Source organism: Capra hircus, chromosome 13, assembly GCF_001704415.2.
Source record: "Capra hircus breed San Clemente chromosome 13, ASM170441v1, whole genome shotgun sequence".
Taxonomy (NCBI): domain Eukaryota; kingdom Metazoa; phylum Chordata; class Mammalia; order Artiodactyla; family Bovidae; genus Capra; species Capra hircus.
In genome coordinates, this window is record NC_030820.1 from 57,976,435 (window position 1) to 57,988,389 (window position 11,955).

Consider the following 11,955-nt stretch of genomic DNA (forward strand, 5'->3'; position numbering starts at 1 on the left):
TTATTCTTAGTGATATATATAAGCCAGTGATAAAAGGGCAAATACTGTTTGATTTCACTCATGTGAGATTCCTGCTGCTGCTGCTAACTCACTTCAGTCATGTCCAACTCTGTGCCACCCCATAGACGGCAGCCCACCAGGCTCCCCCATCCCTGGGGTTCTCCAGGCAAGAACACTGGAGTGGGTTGCCATTTCCTTCTCCAATGCATGAAAGTGAAAGTGAAGTCGCTCAGTCATGTCCAACTCTTAGCGACCCCATGGACTACAGCCTACCAGGCTCCTCCATCCATGGAATTTTCCAGGCAAGAGTACTGGAGTGGGGTGCCATTGCCTTAGAGGAGTCAAATTCACAGAGACAGAAAGTAAGACGGTGGTTTGCAGGGGCTAGGGGGAGGGGGCAGGGGAGTTACTGTCTAATGGGGACAGTTTCAGTTTGGGAAGACAAAATGGGTTTTAGAAATTGGTTGCAAAGTGAATGTAATGAACCCTACTGAACTCCACACTTAAAATGGTTAAGATGCTGAATTTCGTATCATCTATTTAACTAAAAGGTATTTTTTTATTTAAAAAAAAAAACATAAGAAATGTGTTTGATAATGGTTGCCGGGGGTAAGGATGGGAGGAAGGGATAGTTGGGAGTTTGGGACTGACATGTACACACTGCTATGTTTAAAATGGATAACCAACAAGGGCCTGCTGTATAGGACAGGGAACTCTGCTCAGAGTTATGTGGCAGCCTAGATAGGAGGGGAGTTTGGGGAGAATAGATACATGTATATATATGGCTGAGTCCCTTTGCTATCCACCCGAAACTATCACAGCACTGTTAATCGGCTATGCTCCAATTTAAAATAAAAGAGTTTAAAAAGAGACCCTTTTGAAAAATGTAAGTCCAGTTGGTATGTAGACACCATCAAAAACTTCCTGGAAACAGTCTTTTTCGTAGGTTAGTTGCAGATTTTTGAACATGTACCACCTGGGTGAGCTATTCGGTAGAATTAAGTTCCGATGCCTGACTTAGATTCTGTTGTGTGCCCAGATTCCCACCAGCTTTGAAATTTCTCAAAGGAAAAATCCCCAAAGCCTGTGGCAGGAGCAATGACACATGTGCCCACAAGAGGGCGATAGTTTCTTCCTTTTCAAACATGGAGCTGGACTCCAGTCCTTGGAAATGGTTAACAAACAAGTTACAAAAAAGTCTTGGTGAGGCGTTTGATCACTTTCGTACCACACAGAAAGATGAAGAAAAAGCTGTGTGTCTTTTAATAGTAACAGGAGGGTTTCTGGCCCATTGCTCCTTGAGACAGGGGCCTTTCGCAGACCTGGAAGAGAAGATACCTCGTGGGCTCAGAGTCAGGATACCTGGAGAGAGACCGCCTTCAACACACTTCTGCTTCAAATAGTTGTGAGATCCAGCAGGAAATTATTCTGGAATGCACATCTCTTGCACAATTTACTGTCTCTGTTTGGAGGCAAGGATGTTCAAACTGCAGCACTGTTTGACAACAGTTTTATTATATAAATGATGCTTTTTAAACGCACCTGAGGCTTGTCGGATGCCTCTGTTGTTTGAGATCAGTCTCTGGCGGCTCAGTGGTAAAGAACCTGCCTGCTAATTCAGGAGACACAGTAGACTTGGGTTCGATCCCTGGGTCAGGAAGATCCCCTGGAGAAGGAAATGGTAGCCCACTCCAGTATTCTTGCCTGGAGAACCCCATGGACAGAGGGGCCTGGTAGGCTACGGTTTGTGAGGTCTCAAAGAGTCAAACACAACTGAGCGACTAAACAACAAACGGCAACAGCTGCAAGAGTTGGTACCACAAGGGGTCAACCCTGATGGAACACAAGCGGTTTATATTGGAAAGTTCAACAGCCTTATGAGAATGGTAGGAGTTTCTTATTTCCCAGGCATTATTTCCAGGACAGTAAGTCCCCTACATACAAACCTGGGAACTTTCAAAGATGTGAACCTGCATTCACACGTCCAGTCATGTAAGTCAGCTCACGTGTCTGGGGGTACTTTGTCATATACCCCAGGTACCCTTTACAAGTGATTGGGTTTTGTGTATATTGCTGTACAGTACTGTATAGAGTACAGTAGTTTAGTATCTCTATTTCGAGTCTAGGATGTCCACTTAGTGTTAGTCTCTCAGTCATGTCTGACTCTTTGAGACCCATGGACTGTAGCCCGCCAGCCTCCTCTGTCCACGGAATTCTCCAGGCAAGAATACTGGAGTGGGTTCATTTCCTCCTCCAGGGGATCTTCCCAACCCAGGTCTCCTGCACTGCAGGCAGATTCTTTACCGTCTAAGCCACCAGAGAAGCCCAGGATGTCTGGAAGAAAGGGGAAAAGCAGTAGTGATGTAGCTGGTACTACTGCACTTTTCAAGGTACTGTACTGTAAGATTTTAAGTGTTTTTTTTAATGTATTATTTCTGTGGTACGTATTAGAAACCTATTATAGTACAGTACTATATAGCTGATTGCGTTAGTTGGGTATCTAAACTAACTTTGCTGGACTTATGAACATGCTCTCAGAATAGAACTCGTTCGTCAGTAGGGGACTTACTGTATAAATGTTATGCTTTTGGCTGACCTTTGATAATCTCACTGAATAGTCCCTGGAAGTGTATCCTTTACAGCAATCAGTCCTTTTAGCGGGCAGTTAAGGACTTAACAGCATTGAACTTAAACACGTTCATTGAAAAGGCTTAGGACCTTTGGCTTCTCAAACCAACTGTTCCTACATTTCCCCATCTTTATTTGCACTTTATTTTTAATGGAGTGTAACAGATAAAACAGATCTTAAGAGGCAGCCTCGTTCCGGGTGTGACTTAGGTAGCTTTTCTATCATTTCCAAGGCATGGCTATGATTATAAGCCTTGTTTCCATAAATCATTGTCTTTTATAGTAAGCGCAATTCAGGATGTCAAAAGACACATGTGCTTGTTTTTCTGAGCAGTTGCAGATTAAGTGCTGTGCGGGATGCTCACCGTGCTTGCTGAGACAAAAAATCCAGTAAAGGAAAAAAAAAACTCTTTATTGAGCCCCAGTGGCTAGGAGCCAGTCACAGGAGACGAGATAGGGTGGCTGCAAATAGCTGTCATGGTAGAATACTGCCCTGCGTAGCAGCCAAATGGTTGAGCTGCAACGTGATGTCATTTCCTGTTAATGAAGGGTGACAGTTTGTAGACGAGTCCAGAGGTCACTGATTAAAAGACTCATCCTCATAATTATTATAATTACATCCCAGTGCCTGAACTACCAACATCAGAAAGGTAATAACAGAAAACAGGGCATTAGACAATGAATTGCTCTAAGTCCATCAGCTTCGATCACTAATTCGATGGGAAAAGCTGTGTTTAACCTTTTCTGAGGGTAGTCCTTTCACTTAATGACCATCTGAAATCTAAACTTGAATCTGTTTGTAGCGAGAAGCCCGTCTAGTATTTCAAAGCATGAGAACCGCTTCACCCTAAAAATGAGAGTAGCCGGTTGATGGCATTGGAATCATCGGTGAACGCTGACAAAACAATTCTAAATGGGATTCTAGGATTTTTCTACGACATAAGAGTATTTTGTCAGTTAAAGAATTTGCCTTAAGCGGAAAAAAATAAAAACCTTTCATGACACAAGCATGCCTGAGTTTGCTGCTGGTTGTAGCAAGATTTAAATACAGCTGCCCCAGGCATCAAAAATCAATTTTAAATGGAATACAGGAACAGTTAGGCTTTTTCCATCCTGGCCGCGGAGTGCTGTTATCAAGCCTGTTGCCAACTCCCTAAATAAAGAAGCTAATATTTGAAAGTAGGAGTCTTTCGGAGAAGCGGAAGTTGAGTTTTATTAGCAGACATGCCCAACTTAGCAGTGAAATCTCTGGAATGATTTTAACCGGGAAGAGCCCTGGAGGCCAAAATGTCACCTGGTGTGATGGTCTCCCTAGAAGTGGCCACAGTTGCTGGCACTCTTTTTTCAACTTTGTGTGCCTGGATTTTAGGATGTAATCCAGAAGCTGTTCATAATATCGTGAACCCAATTGAATTCCCTCGGAAGCCCCAGCACAAAATGAAAGTCCTGTTTTCAGGGCTTGGGAAGAGCAGACGCGGTCACGAGCAGCAGGGGGAGCCCGGCGCTTCTGCTGGAAGAGCCGAGGGGTGGAGAGGGGGGTGTTCTCGGGAACAGGCGGAGTGGCCAGAGCTGCAGGCACGCAGTGAGGACGGCTGGACGGTCCCGCCTGGACCGGAGCCTGTGTCTGCAGGCGACACCCCAGTTCTCTGGAGGTGCTTCTGCTCAGCGGGCAGCCTGTCTGTGCAGAGGGCCTGGGTCCCGCTCGGAACAGCGTCACCTGTCACTTGGGGGGGTGTGCTTCTCGCTGCTCTGGTCACCTGGTCCCCCACTGGCCAGCATGGGTCCCCTCCTCGAGTGCCACCGCACAACACACTTGTCACTTGATCCTGTCCTGGGGGCGGGGGTGGAGTCCCTGCTCCTTCAAGGCCCTCAGCCACAGAGTTCAGAAATCTCTCTGGGCACTGGGACTGTCCAGGGGCTTGCGAAAATCACAGACTCCCGGACGGGACACCCCAGCACACGAAGTGAACGGCTCTGAGTGACACCCGAGAACTGGCATTTTCCACTGGCAGTGCTGTGGCTGAGCCAGCTCGGCATCATCTGCCCTCCAGGCTGCGCTGCTTCCGTGCTTTCACCGATGTTGGAAAAACTGAAGATGCTTTCAGTACCAGGATCTGAGGGATTTGCTCTGTATGGTTCTACCCCACAAAGGGCACCTCGGCAGCCCTCTGGTGGCCTGGCAACGGCTTTTGCCCTCCTGGGAACGGAAGGAGACAGAGCTCTGGAAGCAACAGGTGACCTGGGTTCTGGAGTCTGCTGGGCCTCCTCCGTGGTTCGGCACTGAGGTCCCACACTCAGGTGGCCTGGGACATCTGTTTCGTGGTGGCAGAGCATAAGAAGAGGGAGACAGCAATAAGATTCAGGGTCTGCCAACCGCACAGCAGTTTCTACCAGGCTGACGGTAGACATGCCATGTAGAGAATGGACATTTGAAAATGCATTGGTCCGACTGCATTTGCCCTGTGTCGGGATAATAACACAGACCCATTTCAGAATAAGAAGAGCTGGATCTTCTTAAAAATTATCCCTACCCTGTATTGCAACAGGATGTATAACATCAGGATGGATGGATGGGTGGGTAGGAACAGATAGATACTTGCTCACATTCTTTTAAAATTTTGATGTTAAACAATTTCTTGAAGGGACCTCCATGGTGGTCCAGTGGTTAAGACTCTGCACTTCCACTGGAGGGACATGGGTTCTATCTCTCGTCAGGGATCTAAGATGCCACACGCTTCATGGTACAGCAAAAATAAATAAATAAGGAAAAATAAACTTAAGTACGCATCTTTAAAAAAAAACAAAATTTCATGAAGAATCAGAAATTAGTCATGGAAATATGGAGCCTTCAAACATTGGCCAAATGGAAATTAGTTTACTAATCACAACTTTTTATCTACATGATATGGATAGTAGAATTCTCAGTGCTATTTTCCAACACTACATTTTTTTACATATTTTTTTTGTTTTTGAGGTACCACTTACAAATAGTAAAAGTTCCCCTTTTAAGTGCACAATTCTGAGTTTTGACAAGAGAATGGTTGTGTAAACACACCCCAAACCCCACAGTGCTCCTTTGTTGCTACGCTGCTCCTGGCCCACAGCAAAACTAGTTTCTTTCTGCCCCGACAATCACCATTTCCAGAACGTCCTATAGATGGAATCACATGTCTCTAATCAAATACACTACATTTTTGAGTCTGGCTTCCTTCATTCAAGGTAACAACTTTGAGAGTTAGCCTTACTGTTTCCTAGATTATTTGTTAATTTATCTTTCTTATGGGGTAATATTCCATTGTATGGCTATTCCAAAATTTGCTTTTCTATCCACCAGGTCAAGGACATTTGAGTTGTTCCCACTTTGGGTAGATTATGAATAAAGCTATTATAAAACATTTGGGTACAGGTTTTGTGCAAATCTGTATTCTCATTTCTCCTGAGGTGAGATCTCTGGGTCATAAGACAGATGTTTGTTGGCCTTGGTAAGAAACTACCAAACCAGTTCTCAATAGTGGACGCACCTGTATTCCCACCAGTAAGCAGTCAAGTCACCCCACATCCTGGCCATCACTTGGTATTATCGGGGTTTGTTTGGTTTTGTTTTAAGCTCTCCTAGTAGGTATACTGTTATCTTACTGTGGTTTTGGTTTGTACTTTACTAATAACTCGTGAGTCTGAAAACCTTTCCAAAGACTTATTTGCCATCTACGTATCTTCTCTAATGAAATATCTGGTCAAATCTTTTAACCATCTTTTCAATTAGTTTGAGAGTTTATAGATTCTGAACACAGATTCTTTATCAGACATATACTTTGCAAGTAGTTTCTCTCTGTCTTCTCTTTTCATTCTCTTAATAGTGTTTTTCAAAGAGCAGATTTTTCTTTTAATTGGATGGTGTCTAATTTATCCTTTTCTTGGGACGAATCACTCTCTTAGTGTCTTGGCTAAGACATCTTTGCATAATACAGGGTTACAAAGATTTTTTTCCCTAAGTTCAGTTCCGAAGCTTTGTAATTTTATGCTTCGCATGGGAGTCATGGATCTATTTTGAGTCAAATTTTGTTTATGATACAAGGTGTGGATCAAGGTTTCTTTTTCCACACGTGGATGACCAATTGTTCCAGCACCATTTGTTGAAAAAACTATCCTTTGTCCATTGAATTCCCTTTGCAGCTGTGTTGCAAGTAAATTGGCCGCACATGTGGGATCTATTTCTGGATTCCACTCTGTTCCACTGATCCAGGCTTTCATCAGTACCACACTGTCTTGATTACTGTAGCTTTATAGTAAACATCGAAATCAGAGAATGGGAGTCTTCCAAAGCTCTTCCTCTTTCCCCAAATTGTTTTGGTTATTCTAGATCTGCTGCCTCTCCATGTAAATTTACAAACCAACTTGTTGATTTGCACCAAAGATGTACAAATTCCTACATTTTGTTGGACAAAACTACATTTTGGAAGGGACAATTTTACAGACTTGTTTGGGAAGAACCTATCATTTTAACCATATTGCGTCTTCTGAATCCCATGAACAGAGGAGTCTGTCAGGCTACAGTCCCCGGGGTTGCAAAGAGTCAGACATGACTGAGCCACTAAGCGAGGACGCACTGATTCATGAACACAGTCTATCGCTCCACTTGTTTAGGTTTTCAATTTCATTTATCATTGTTTTATAGACTTCAGTGTACAGATCTTGCACAGATGTTGGAATTTATCCTCAGCTTTTGGTGAGATTTTTCTCTTTTTTTGGTACTATTGTAAATCGTGCTTTTTTTAGAATTTCAACTTCCTACTGTTCATCGCTAGTACAGAGAAATACTGCTGAGTTTTACATATTGACCTTGCATCCTGCAACCTTACAAAACTCACTTATTATTCATTCTGGCAATTTGTAGATTCCTTGGTGTTTTCTAAATAGACAGTCATGCCATCTGCAAATAGAATGATGATTTTTTTTCCCCTCTCCAATCTAGGTTTTTATTTTCTTGCCTCATTGCGCTTGTGAGGGCCTCCACTATGACAGTGAATAGGAGTGGACATCTTTGTCCAGTTCCCAGTTTAGGGGGTGAGGATCGAGCCTTTTGCCATTAACTAAGATGTTAGCTGTAGGTGTTCTGTAGATGCCGTTTAATGCGCTGAGGACATTTCTTCCTAATATCAGTTTGCTGAGAATTAATCATGAATGAGTACTGAATCCTGTCAAGTGCTTTTTCTATATCAATTAAGATGATTATATGCTTTGTCTGTATCTGTCAGTGTTTTAGATTACATTGGCAGATTTTCCACTGTTGAACACCCTTGCATTCTGGAATAAACTTCACTTGGTCATGACGTATTATACATTGTATATTTTGCTGGATTTGACCTGATATTTTGCTGAGGATTCTTTTATTTATGTACACTAGCAATATTGGTCTATAGTTTCCTTTTCCTCTAATTTATTTGGTATTAGCACATGCTAGCCTCAAGAAATGAGTTGGGACGTGTTCCCTCTTCTTCAATTTTCTGGAAGAATTTGTGTAGAATTAGGATTATTTCTTCCTTGAATGGTAATATTTACCAGTGAAGACGTCTGGTCTGAGCTTGCTTTGTTAGAAAGTTTTGGCTATGCATTCCATGTCTTTAATAGCTATGGTTAACTATTCCTTCTTGAGTGAGTTTTGGTTTTCTAGGTCTTTCAGGCTGCTGAGTCGCTTCAGTCGTGTCTGACTCTGTGCAACCCCATAGATGGCAGCCCACCAGGCTCCCCCATCCCTGGGATTCTCCAGGCAAGAACACTGCAGTGGGTTGCCATCTCCTTCTCCAATGCATGAAAGTGAAAAGTGAAACTGAAGTCGTTCAGTCGTGTCCAACTTTTAGTGACCCCATGGACTGGAGCCCACCAGGCTCCTCTGTCCATGGGATTCTCCAGGCAAGAACACACTGGAGTGGGGTGCCATTGCCTTCTCCGGTCTTTCAGGAATTAGTCCATTTCACCTAAGCTGTCAAATTTTAGGCCATAACATCGTTTGTTATCTTCCCTTACTATCTTTTTCATGCCTGTAGAGTCTTTAGTGATGTTTTCTCTTTCATTTCTAATACTGCTAATGTTTATCTTCTCTCTTTTTGTTATTATCTGTCTGGCTAGAGGTTTAACAATTTTGTTGGCCTTTTCAAATTGTCAGATTTCTGTTTCATTCATTTTTCTCTTTCCTTTTTTTCTGATATTAATTACATTGCTTTCTGCGCTTATCTTTATAATTTCATTCCTTCAGCCTTAAGCTGGCATTCTTTTTCTAGCTTCTTAAGGTAGAAGTTTGGATAATTCATTTGAGATGTTTCTTATTTTCTAACATAAGCACTTGACGTTATGAAACTCCCTCTCAGCGCTGCTTTAGTTGCATTTTACATATCTTGGTATATTCTTATTTTTAGTCAGTTCAGAATATTTTCTACTTCCCCTGGAGATTTCCACTTTGACCTAGAAGGGCATTTAATTTTTAAATATTTGGGGATTTTCCAGATACCTTTCTGTTTGTGAAGTCTAGATTTATTACCTTACGGTCAGAGAATGAACACCGTATGCTCTCATTCCTCTTAAATTTGTTAGGGTTTGTTTGGTTGCCCAGAATACGGTCTGTCTTGGTGACAGTTCCATGGGCACTTGAGAAAACTGTGTATCCTGTTACTGAGTGGCCTGTTCTAATGCGTCACTTAGGTCACATCACTGACACCGCCATCCAGGTCTTTTCTATCCTCACTGATTGCTTGTCTGCTTTTTCAATAACTTAGAGAAGAGTTTGAGGTCAACCAGAATTGCGGATTTGTCTATCCTTTCAGTTTTTGCTTTGCGTATTTTGAAAAGGCATATTGTTGTTCAGTTGCTCAATCATGTCCAACTCTTGGCAAGCCCCATGGACTACAGCACACCAGGCTTCCCTGAACTTCACCATATCCTAAAGTTTGCTCAAACTCATGTCCATTAAGTCAATGATCCCATCCAACCATCTCATCTTCTGTCACCCCCTTCTCCTTCTGTCCTCAATCTTTAGAGACCTCATGTTATTAAATGCTGTACCCATCACTTGCTGAAATCATTTTGCAAAGCTGCAAGTTGTTAAGAAATGGGTACTTAGAATAAAGGCTTTGAACTTGAGGGCCACTGGGAAGGGCAGAGTCTTCTTCGTTGCTTGAGGCAGAGCATTTGAGCTCAACTACCAGCTGGGCCTCTTGGTCCTCCAGGGGTCAGAGATGACTGGACAAGAAGGGTTGATGCCAGGGTGGGGCACAGAGTCTGTGCTTAGGATCCTACCCCACCACCAGGTGACCTTGGACCCCGATCGCCTCAAGTCAATCAACCCTCATAAATGGGCTGTCTGTGCCAGATGCTGGTGAAACCAAATTGTGAATCTTGCTCCAAGGATGATGACCTTTGTTTTTAATATAACTTATTCAATGATAAGGGAGAAGGCAGTGGCACCACACTCCAGTACTCTTGCCTGGAAAATCCCATGGATGGAGGAGCCTGGTAGGCTGCCGTCCATGGGGTCGCTAAGAGACACGACTGAGCGACTTCACTTTCACTTTTCACTTTCATGCATTGGAGAGGGAAATGGCAACCCACTCCAGTGTTCTTGCCTGGAGAATCCCAGGGATGGGGGAGCCTGGTGGGCTGCCGTCTATGGGGTCGCACAGAGTCGGACATGACTGAAGCGACTTAGCAGCAGCAGCATTCAATGATAAGTTCATACAATTCAATTTTAATGTTGCCCATGTTTCACAAATGATATGCAAAATCCCTGCCAACTCAGCCATCATTTTGTGTGGATTTACTGGAGTGCTGACCCAATCGCCACTCAGACAAGCCTCAGACAAGCTTGGCCAACAGAAATGAATTGATTCGTGTGAGAGGTTCCGTAGCAACTCTTAAGCAGAGGGTCTTGGGTTCTCCAAGCTTAACAGTGTCTGCAGTAATCTCCCTGCTAGCTGTGAGATCTAGCCCTAAAGCACCAAGGCCATGCAGTGCTCTGATTGGTCAGCCCCGGCCATGCCTTCTTCCTGGAACTTGGGGTGAAGTCATCATCCAGTGGACCAAAGTCCGGAGCAATAATGTTCCTGGCATATCTAAGAGGCATCAGGAGATGGAGAGTGGATGTCCAGTTGTCCGAAAGAGTGAGAGTCCATCACACAAAACCGCAGAAGCCCTTTGCTAACTGTAAAATCCCATATAAACATTCAGTTAGAGATTTTTCAATCTTGGGATATATTTAAACTTTTTGGTGTTCAAGGTTTTCAAATTTCGGAAGTAATCCATACTTGTTTTAAACAATAAATACAAAGCTTTGCATAAGGACGGAGTTACTCACCTCCCAGGCTCTAACTCCAGCCTGTAACCCACTCTCTCCCTGGCTCCCCTATTCCCATAGTTAGCAGCCTGTCCCACGCCCAGCCCAGGCTAAGCAGTCCCAGACACATACACATGGGGGTTGTTTTGTTTTCGCAGAAGTAGACCCAGACACACCTGTGGTTCTGCAGCTTGCTGTTTCTCACTGTGAGATAAATCTCAGGCTTCTCAGCAGTCGGTAGACAGAGCCTGGCATAGGGTTTGCTGTAGCTGGACTGGCAGGGGCTGGGGGTGGGGGCCTTTTCATCCATTCCTCCTACCGAGGGCATGGAAGTGCAAAGACCTCTTGTGGTTTCTAAATTTGGTCAGAGCGCAGGAGGCAGTGCAGGGTGCCTGTGTGCTAAAAATACCAGCCGGGGTCTGGGGTGGAGGCCACGCATTCAGAGCAGACAAGACAGGGGAGCCCAGGGTGGCAGAGCATCGGGGTCCTTGGCAAAGCATCTTCAGGTTTTTCCAAAGAGTCTCGGCATCTACACTGACACCCACGCCCACGGCCACATGTCCAAGTGCCCAAGGTGCATGTGCATGCCAAGTCTTTTCAGTCGTGTCCAACTCCATGCGACCCTATGGACTGGAGCCCACCAGGCTCCTCTGTCCGTGGGATTCTCCAGGCAAGAATACTGGAGTGGGTTGCTGTGCCCTCCTCCAGGGAATCTTCCCTACCCAGGGATCAAACCCAGGTCTCTTATGTCTCCTGCATGAACAGGCATGTTCTTTACCACTAGCACCACCTGGGAGGCCCAAATGACCAGGGTACAGATTCTAAAAGCTGCTTCCAACTGAGTCACCATTACCCTGTGGGTCATGTTAACCCGTTGCTTGATGCCACCTCAGGATTTGGACCCTATCTGGGTACCACTGCACAGAAACTTATTTTCAACTTGCTTTTTAAATATGTAATTTTATTTCTTTATTTTATTTGTGGCTGTGCTGCGTCTTCATTTT